This window comes from Strix aluco, chromosome 1 (genome assembly GCF_031877795.1).
Source record: "Strix aluco isolate bStrAlu1 chromosome 1, bStrAlu1.hap1, whole genome shotgun sequence".
Classification (NCBI taxonomy): domain Eukaryota; kingdom Metazoa; phylum Chordata; class Aves; order Strigiformes; family Strigidae; genus Strix; species Strix aluco.
This window is the reverse complement of record NC_133931.1, coordinates 93,400,872-93,411,269: the sequence shown is the minus strand read 5'-3', so window position 1 is coordinate 93,411,269 and position 10,398 is coordinate 93,400,872. Positions and strand designations below refer to the sequence as shown.

The 10,398-nt window shown below is 43.1% G+C and overlaps 1 protein-coding gene across 2 annotated transcripts in view; it reads left to right on the top strand.

Annotated features, from left to right (window-relative positions):
- Positions 1 to 2,666: 2,666 nt before the first annotated feature.
- IRF4 (interferon regulatory factor 4) overlaps positions 2,667 to 10,398 on the top strand; it is a 29,140-nt gene continuing 21,408 nt past the window's right edge. The window contains exons 1-2 of one of the 2 annotated variants that reach the window (XM_074827149.1): positions 2,667 to 2,799; positions 2,888 to 2,989. The gene's annotated coding sequence lies outside the window, so the exon portion shown is untranslated. Of the gene's footprint in view, positions 2,990 to 10,398 lie in introns of both variants that reach the window. The other variant, XM_074827159.1, reaches the window with a different exon arrangement.

Sequence of the window (10,398 nt, the reverse complement as noted above, 5' to 3'; positions counted from 1 at the left end):
GGTGTTGATGGGAATAAGGAAAAATGAAGGTCTGATTACCCAGGTACCAGTTGCTGTATTTCAAGTGAATTACATAAAATGCAGATGTCGTCATTTCTATATGGAAAAATGGAAGAAGTCCAGAGCAATTCTGGTTGTGACTGCCCCCAACAAAATTCATCCCACAGGTGCATGTGTCGAACATAAAATCTCAGGTAAAAATTAAATGGTAGGGACATGTAATGCTCCTGTGATGTCAAGAATGATGAAAGGGGGCAAGTGGAGGAGGAATAGTATATGGGAAAAATTAAAGCATTAGAATACCTAAAGGTAACGTGGTGAGGGCTGGTGATACATGTGCTGAGATATGTTCCATGCACTCCAGGAAAAAGTCTGCAGGCGAAAAGAAAAATGAAAGGGAATCTCTGCTGTTTCCTATACTTTGGATCTATGATTATGACAATAGAAAAAAGTGATGTCCTGATTTTCCCCTAGACTTGTTCTGGAAAGAAAGCACATATGGAGAATACATCTAATAAAAGCTGTTCTGGCAGATGAGAACTGGAGGAGGAACAAAATTAGTGCCTCCTTGGCCAAGCTGCTGCTGCTACTTTTGGACTGTTTCATGGAAGACATGAATTTGATTCATTTCCAAAGACTGCTTGGAAACTCCAGGCAGCAGAGGAAGGGACTCCCCCTTGATTTTGCTGTTTTTCTCTGAATGCATTGCAGTTGTGTGAAATGCAGTCAGCGCTGCTTCTCAGGTCATTTCTGGGGGAAGGTCAGTGCATGGGGACTGACCCTCTGTTCCTCAGTTTGAGTGATTTGAGAGCCTCAGTGCCTTGAAACACACTGAACTTCAAGCAGGGTTGGGGAGCTTGCAGTGCCTGCTGTGGGCACCTCAGTTAAAAAGGAAAATTCCCTTTAACTTCAAACCAGAGTAGATCCAAATTGCATGTTGGAGAAGCTTCTGTCTTTCTGCTGATGGCCAAGGTCTCCTTGATCTCTCCACGGTTGCCTCCAGTGCCAAGCTGGGTGATTAGGACTGTTTTAGTCCCTCCAGGCCTCCCTCCCTTCCTTCAAGACTGAGTGAAGATGGATGCTGAACTCTGTGTTGTTCATTCATTCAACGAAGTCAAGCAGTTTTATCCACTTTTAATTTGAAGCACATACATTAGGATGGTTAGAAACTAATAGATGATTTACCTAGCTGAAAATAACCCATGTGAGGAACCGGGCTGCGGAAATAGCCGAGGTAAGAGTAGGGAGAGCATGGTTTGGTGAGTGCTCTGAGAGTAATTTGCCAGCTCTGATGGGAAACAATAATGGGGAGGAAGAGACAGTAATCAGTGAATCAATCCACATGGTTAGTTTAAAAATACCTCCTTTTTTGTGGCTTTGGTTACAAGAATGCTTTGTGGGCTGCAGAAGAAACACAGTAGTAGTTTTAAACAAGCCATATTCTAATTTCACATTTCATGAAGTCCCGTGAACCTCTCTGAGCAGGAGTATTTCCATCCATGTGTGTGCTAGGGGAAAGGGAGGGTAAATGGGCAGCGAATATTTTAAGCAAGTGGTTGCAATTAAAGCAAGCAGGGGCTAGATTGCAGTTAAGGAGTTATGTTTGTTTGAGAAGGGACAGGATGAGATGCTAGAAACCCTATCTCAATAGAAGCTACCAAAATGATGCCTGAAGGAAATATTTGACAATGAAGTTGCATGTAATGACCATCTTCTGGGAAACTGCAATAAATATGGTAGTGTCTCCACCACCTAGAGTAAAACCTGCACAGCGACGACAATTGCCTGCCTGAGCATCCCAGCTGGCCCTGTGCTTTGACACATAGCATGCCCTGGCTTCCCAGAGGGCTCACGAGCTCGGACATAGCCGGGTCTGAATGCACGGAGCCCAACCAGGCCTAAGCTAATGATCCTGCCCAGCTCAGCCTGAGCTGAGCACAGATGTGTGCTGTGGTTTACTGATGAACTGGATAGGCTGTACCCCAGGCAACTGGGAGTTGATTGTGCATTGGTAATATTGAACATGTTCTGTTTGGGAGAGAATTAGCCTGAAGGACCTGGAGGGGAAGATTTAAACATTGAGTGCAATCCTAAGATAAGCCTTTAATGCACTTTTTCAGAAGTTAATGATGCTTTGGGCAGTTTTGCTTTTTAGCCACCCTTCAGAGGTAGGTGATCAATATTCTTGGCCTGTCGCATGTTGTTGCAGCTTTAGGAAACAGAAGCTTCACATTTCAGGGATGATTTTTATCAGGCCCTGCAGATGCAAAGTCATTCCTGGAGGGAAGTCATAGCAGTCAGAAAGAAGACCTGTGTTATGATATATCTCCCCTTCCACCTGTCAATAATAATCAGATGTGGGAAGACTTTACGAAGATCACATTCTAGAGAGGGGTAATTTATTTATTTAAACAAGACTACTGATAGAGTATAGACTAATCTTAGGGTTTCAAAAGAACTTCCAGCAAGGTGGTGTGTTTAAAATCCTCCTGACATCTGATAGCGTGAACAATAAACATGACAGTTGTTTGACTTATGCAGATGTCTGCTATGATAATCTTTGAAAGTAACGCATAAAATTTAATGGAAAAGAAAGGCTCACAGTCATTGTATGACTTTAGGCTGTCATCAGATTTCTTTTTCCTACAGTCTTCTAGAGCTTTGCACCAATGATTCTCAGTTTCTGTCGCTGTTGGTGTGTTGGACAGTCACAGTGCACGCTTGTGAAGACCCTGAAGGTGAACAGTCAAACAAATAACCTGATCTTAACGGGGTTTGTAGTGACCTGGCTCAGTGAAGGTAAGAGAAAAGCATAATGATGTTTTTAGAGGAAAGCCAAGCAAGGCTTTGATTTTGGTCTGTTGGTTTCCTGTTGCTTTATCACAAGGGGAAATCTCTACAAGCAAATAGCGGCACCTGTGGGAGCTGGAAGGAAGATTATGAGGAACTTTCAGGATCTGCATAAGTTTCCTGAGAAAGATGCAGTGAGGTAGAGTTAAGTTTTTATTCTAGATTTTCTGACAGGGCAGAAAAGATGGCTAATATGTGTAAACATAAAGGTGAAAGGAAAAGGACTCTTCTTTGAAAATTACATTGACTAGTATATCTCAGTGCCAAAAAAACCTCCAAAACAACCTAATAATGAAAACACAATGACTAACCAAACTGATGGTTTTAGTTCAGAGCGCATAGACAAACTGGCCTCTAGTGAACTGTACTTGGTAGTGCAATGGTTACAGCACCATTGTAATACTTGTAGTGAGGAGCGGGAATATGAGGAGAGAGCATGAATGCATCAGCAGAGAAGCTGTAGGACTTGCAGTCTTAGACTACATGAGCCCATTCTGACCCCTGATGTTCTCCTGAGCAGTGAAAATATAGGCCCAGCTTTCCATTCTTTGTACTGAGATTTTGTACTTTAAAGTCCTGCCCATGTGGAGGAGTGAAAGAAAGCCAAAAATGCACCTGGGAGATGATGTTGCAGGTGGACAGCCTCTGCTCCCTTAAGCTCTGAGGAGCTTCACTGAAGTGTGCACTGAGCTGAATAGTTTTTTCTCAGTTCTGCAGGTATAACATTGATTCCTTTGCTTGTACCATTTAGTGTCACCAACAGTTATCCTCGTCCTGAGGAGCACTGGAGGCACCTACTCTTCTTGTCAATCCTGTGTGCTGTAGCTGCTTTGTGCATTCATAAACTGAAGATGGAGATGACTCTCTGCTTCTTCTGTGCCCCTCTGTATTGCTTTTCCATGCTGGAACACCCTATTCTGCCTTATGGACCTTCCTTGAATGGTCTCTGTGCACTGGAAATGTGAGGTTAATATTTTAAAGTGTAAATTTATAGATTGGAAGTCCCCAAAAGGATCCTTTCAACCTCTGGTGAGCATCAAAATTATGGGAACTTGGTTCAAGGGGACCTTTGAGGGAAGAGGAAAGAATTGGTCCCAAGCAGAGCTGGAGCAACTCTCGTTATATGGGTTCCCAAATGATCCTCAGGCATCAATAATGATGTTCTTGAGTTCCCTGTCAGACGTTTCTTTTTTTTCCTAAAGAGGACAGCTTGTACTGCTGCTTCTCTGACAATATATGATATGATCCTCATCCAGTCCTTGGAGCTTTCCCAGGACTTTATCTGACTATCCAATGTAGAAATGCACACCTATCCCAAACATAGGATTACTGGAGTATCTAGTCACTGCTCTCTTCAACATATTGAGATACATTACACATTAAATGGGTATTGGTCTAGGTTTCAGGCTGGAGTTTAGGGGAATAGGGAGCAACAACAATGAAACTGTGTCCTGGGATTGCTGCTAGTAATATGGTGCTGCCAGTGCTGTGGAGGTTTGGAAGTAACTGTGCCAGTAAAGTCCTCACCCGAGAGATGCCTCAGAAGCCCTGATACGTGTGCCGTTTTATGCTGAGCATTTACTATTACTCAAGAAGCACTGTTCCAGCAGGGAATTTTGTCTGCCATCCCTTTAAATGCTGTTGTCTGTCCTTTTCAGAAAGTTTTTTTAAAAGTCATTGCCTTGCAGCTGGGGAGGGAAACCTCATAATTCACGGCTGCTCAGGCAGTATAGCAGCAGGCAGCCCCTTGCATTGGCAGGACCGGGACTGTCTGTCTCTCTGCAACAGGCAGCTCCTGGCCCGGATGCTTTGCCCCCAGTGAAGCCAGGGGGGAAACTCCTCCTGAGCTCAGTTGACAGCAGGATCTGGCTTTCGGCGCAGCAGTTTGTGAAAGTCACCAAGTGCCCATTTCTTTCTTTTCTTTTTTTTTTTTTTTTTTTTTCTTTCCCCTTCTCAAGGCAGCCAGCTGCAGCACCAGTGTGGTGGAAAGGCTAATGCAGTAAGAAGGAGATGCAACAGGATTTTGCTTTACATGAGATGAAATCACATTGCTTCTCTACTTCTCATACCATTGCACTTTCACAAATAAATTCTCCCATCTGCAAGGACTAAATGTCTGTGAAAGAAAAGGGTTAGAGAAACTTTAAAACACCTGGCAGTTTTGACAATATGCTCTTTACAGAAACCATTGGCAGCGATTTGTATGCTTCTCAAGCAGTAAGAGCTGGGGAGCACCACAAGTGGATTTTGGAGGCCTTTGTAAGTCTGGTAAATCTGAATATCCAGAGGTGATAATAAGGAGGGATGGATGAACTGCCCCATGATGGGCCTGAGGTGATGCAGGAAAACCAGTGGCAAGTTATCCATGCCATCTTGCTCAGACCAGTGGCCCATCATGCCTACCCACTCGCTCACAGACAGAATTACGTTTGCTATAAACAAGCACAACAGACAGGTTTGCTTGCTTGTTGTTTGGTTTTTTGGTTTTTGTTTTTGTTTTTTTTTTTTTTAAACAGGCACCATACTTTTTTACCCAATCCACAGCAAAAGAAAAAAAAAATAATTATGTAACAAAATGAGTAATGCTAAGTGGGTGAGGGAATTTCTTGGTATTTTCTAGCACACAGCGCCTTCAGTAGAAGTGTGCATGGCTAAGCTTGCATCACCGGCAATGTGGAAAACTTTATTTTGCTTCAAAAGGGAAGCATTCGCCCATGCTAGTAAGTCACCCTTCAGGGTATCCTTCCTGTTCATGCTAACCAAGGGTAGCCATGCATGCAGAGATATCTTTTCTTTTTTTTTTTTCACCATTAGAAAAGAGCAACCTGGTACAAAAGTTAATGCAATAGGCCATCCAGGCTGTATCAGCTGTCAACAGCTGCTGCAGCTGTTAACTCCTCAGAAGGTACTGTGGGCCAGCATCAACTGTCAGGTGAAATTCAGAGAATATTCAGAATTTTCCTGAGATAAAGTGAAACAAACTGAGGTGGACAATGCATTTTAAAAGGGGAGTTTTTTCCATGTCACTGAAAGGAAAGCAGCCAGTGTAAATTTCCCTCCCTACCTTTGCAAATCTCCCCTGGGTGTTCAAAGTGCTTTGCTTCAGCCACTGTGAGGCAAGTTAGTATAAAACCAAACACTGCCCATAGGAAACCCTCTCGATGTGTGCACACGCTCTCGCTTGTGCAAAGCTTTTCCAGTTCTCTCTGGCAGCACCTATGCACCTTACACCTGGTGTACGATTTTCTTCTACCTAAACTTCACTGGCTCCCAAATGCTCTTCTGATAAGACTGTCGTAGATGAAGTGCCACAATTGCCACGGCCCTTCCTTACACGGTGATATCCAAAGCTGCTGTGATCTGGAGTGGAGAAAGGTGGGAGGAGATGTAATAACATATTGTTACTATAATTTCACATATTCACTGTTCAGGGAGACATTTCCAAAAGCAGCCAAGTGTCTTTTCCAAAGTGGCCACAACATTGTGAAGTTTCCTCACGATCTCTGACAACATTTCAGCTCTTGTGTGTGTTCCCACACATTTAATAGTTTTATCCTCCATCACTCAGATGTTTGCTTGCTCCTTGCAGATTATGGTATGCCCTCAGCATCTTTGGAAATAAAGCTTTATGAGCACTGTGCTGCTGAGCTGTCCGAGGAAGGAGAAGCATCCCTGAGCCTCCCTCCGTCAGGCTTCACTGGCCATGGGGGAGAAGCATGCCTCGCAGCCGGCTGAGGAGCGATGCAGCCGTTGCTCCCTGCCAGCCCCCAGCAGTAGCCTGCTCTTTGGAGAGCACCTGCACCTCCAGCTTTTGCCTCCTCCCTGGCAGGTTTGCATGTGGCCGGCTCCTGAGTGGAGGAGCGCTGGGGAGCCTCGCTACAATCTTCTTGTTCCACCCAGCCCCATGCCGGAGGGGATCAAGCATCAGTGAGGAGGAAAAGCCTGATTACGCTGCCTCTTCCACCCTGCTTCATGGTATGGAAAACACACACCAGGCTGCTCTAGGCTGAAAGGCACTGACATCCCAGGAGGGATAGGTTACTTCGAGCAATTTATTAAAACTTTACAGCATCAGGCACTCTTCATGCTCCCATTCTCTCTCATTTATAAAGGCACCTGACAAGCAGGACTGTAACAGAAATGTCCCAATTGTCACAGGACCGTAGAAAGACAATTTTCCTCCTGTAAGAGCTTGCACCAAAGCCTCCACCTCGGGCAGCTGGTGTTTTGTGCTGCCCCATGATCCAAGCGCTGGAGCTGAAATTGCTAAGGACTCAGTGGTTCTTCTGGTGCTGTACTGTAAAGCAATGTTTGATTGCATTTGGTGTTGCAGCTAATGAGGGTGTTTCATGTTTTTGAAAACTTTCAGAAAGCATTCGCTGATTTATGGACGTGCTAGACTGATCATTGATAGCGGGAGAAATTCTGACTGGACGTACTTGCTATCCCCCGTTCTCACCCTCCACCGAAATCCTTGTTTACAAAGACTTGTTTCCTTTTAAATCATTCTCCTACACATCTAATAGGGCTGACCTCCTTCTTTTCAAAGTGAAATACCACTGTACATTCATTTAGGGCTCACATTCACTCCCTCTAGCATACAGCCAAATTTGCCTTGGGCCACTGTGGATGACAAGTCAGGTCTCTCCTCAACAGAAAAACACAGGCAGGTTATTTGTGTTACTGCCTAAGGAAGAGCAATTAGTAAGTGGATTTTTTTCTTTAAATAATTTAGATTATAGCCCCCCTTGCTCACTAAATATTTTTCCTTTGGGGCTGTGAGTTCCTCTTTTGTCTATCAAAAAGAAGAAGGTAACACAAACTGCTAGACCATCACCACCACGTTTTTCTCACAACCATCTGCATCTCATCACCATCTGCTCAGTTAAGTCCAGGCTGAGGATTTACCCCTCACTAATCAAGATAGGATGAAACCAAATCATTTGAAATTGTACAGGGTATGTTATAAACATCTCCTTCCAGAGGGATCTATGTCACAAGTGAGTTCTACCCTACAACAGCCACAGACAAAAGGAGAGCCTCCCAATTTCTTTAAAGCAGGGAAATCTCAGTGCTGGCCCCATCTATGGTTTTTGTGAAACTTCCCAAATCTCCATCCTTTCTGAGTCCTTTTCTCTATCATTTAAATTCCTGCTTTGCACGGCTTTTCACAAAGATGCTCCAATTCAAAAGGACAGAAAACCCAGATATTTTATATTTAACAGAGAATTGTAGTAGGTAGTTGGAGCAGAATGGGCAATACATATGCAATATAGAACTCGTGGATTTTTTTAATGTTCAGTGTTTAGTTTTCAGGGATTTTTCTTTTTGTGTCACCCTAATCCTTTCCCTCTCCAAGTCATTTACTGATTTAATTGGGCTCCTTGCAGCTCAATTTCTTTGAAGTGGAACCTCAACCTCAAAATATACAAAGCCAAGTTGATCTTTTGAACCCAGGAAATGATGTGGGTTTGAACTTAGATACAAATGAATCCAAGCACAACACTTACCTTATGGTGGTATGAAAGCCAGCAAGGGTTGGTTAAAGGAAAAATATTTAAAGTGGTCACACTAGCAGCCTCCCTTCTCCTGGGCTCTTGCAACATGATAGGAAGTTCAACAGCTGGAGTGTCATCCAGCCGCAGACCCCTGAGAAGCCCCAAACATGCCACGAATCAGCCAACGTGCCAGCCACTGTTCAGTGCTCCCCAAATACCTGGAAACTCACTTCTTCCTTGCTGGAGGAAAGAACTCAAGAGAGCGATCCTGGGGGGTCCCACCCCAGCCCATGCACCCAGCTGGCAGCTCCCCCATCACCAGCTGCATCCTTGTCCCCCTCCCACAGCAGCCGGTCTGGTCCTCTCTCTGCATGTCCCACAGTCTGGAAATGCATTCCAAAAAGGGAGTTTTTCCAAGGGCATGAATTCAGCCTTTCCCTTGTTCTTCACTGTAACAAATCATATTAGACTGGATACCACCTCTGGAGTGGTCCTTCTTCCCCATTCTGGTGAGATACCACTCCCAGCTTGGTTTAACTTTTGTGATCAAGATGCAATAAAGGGTTTTGTCAGTGACAGTCACATTCAGGATGTCTTCAGTTGAGTGCAGTGTGTAAATTACATTTATGGGAAATGCTCTGAGGACACGACATAGCTGAAGAAATTTGGCCAGGAGGACTTATGGTCTGAAATCTAACCCCCGTCCACCTCATCTTTTTACTCCAAAGAAAGAAGGTTGGATATGGAAAAAAAATATGGTATTCTTATGCTTTGGATTTAGAAAATAAAGTGTAATGTGAATGGGATGGACACGTTACTCCAGGGAGCGGGGGACATGCGGCCACACCATGTCCCACATCGCTGGCGATGGACCAAGGTTTCCTTGCCTTGACACCAGCAGTCTCTGATAGCTGACAGCTGCCCAGCAGAGATGCAAGTCTCAAATTACTTGAGTTAAGGGAGAGGTTGTTCTCAGCACCTCCTGGCCAGCACCAGAACATGAGACAGAGGTGGCTGACTTATTTACTGGAGGTCATTCGAAAATACAGGGTTTTTTCACTTAAAAACAAACCCACTAAAAATTTCCAACACAAAATTTGATAAAATATTCTGTCTATAGTAAGCAAATAAAAACATAAATTTTTAAAGCCTTGAAAAGAGAACTCAAACAGATTTTTCATTCTGTTTTGTCAAACATCAAACACCCTAGATTTTGAGTTTTCACATGAAAACTGAATGATTTCTAAAAAAGTTTCTCTATCCTTTTTCAAAAGTAGTCAGGGAAAAGATTTAGCTTTTTTTAAAAATCTCTCCATTATAAGAGATTTTTCTTTGTTGTAAATTTTAAATTCTTGCATCATATTCAGCTTTATGTTTTTATTTTAAGGGCCAGAAACCTCCCCAGACTTCATCAGGACAGGTTATCTCTCCAAAGCTGTTGTGTTGGGTGTGATCCTTTAAAAAACAGGCATCGGTACTGATACTTACTATTACTTAATACTACATGTTTTAAAGAATGGAAATAGTGACTGGTAAAAGTTGAGGTTTTAAAAAAATTGAGTGTTTCCCCTTTCCACAAAACTGGAAGTTTTTGGTTTCTTTAACCAAATGCCAAGAAGCAAAGAAACAAGAAAGAGTGAAAGCAGGTGGGAACAGAGATTTCCTTTCAGCATCAGATGAGGGGCCACAATCCTTGTGATGCTCATGTCCCCAAGGAGATGGCTCCCTCCCTCACCTGAACTCATCAGGGAGAGCTGGAAGAGAGGTTAAGGTCATTGACATGTCAGCTGCTCACACAGTGGCAGTGAATAATGAATATGCAATGACTGCCTGTGAATTAAATGCATTATTTCAAGACATTAAATGCATTATTTCAAGACAAAGTGAACATATTCTTTGCAAATACATTTATATATCTGTTCAGAAATTTTCAGAAATTCACTTTGTTAAGTGATGGCAACCACTTTCCTTATTTTTTCATTTGAAAATTATTAACAATTTTAATTCTTTTTTTTCCTCCACAATTTTTCAGGTTTTTTTTTAGATGCAT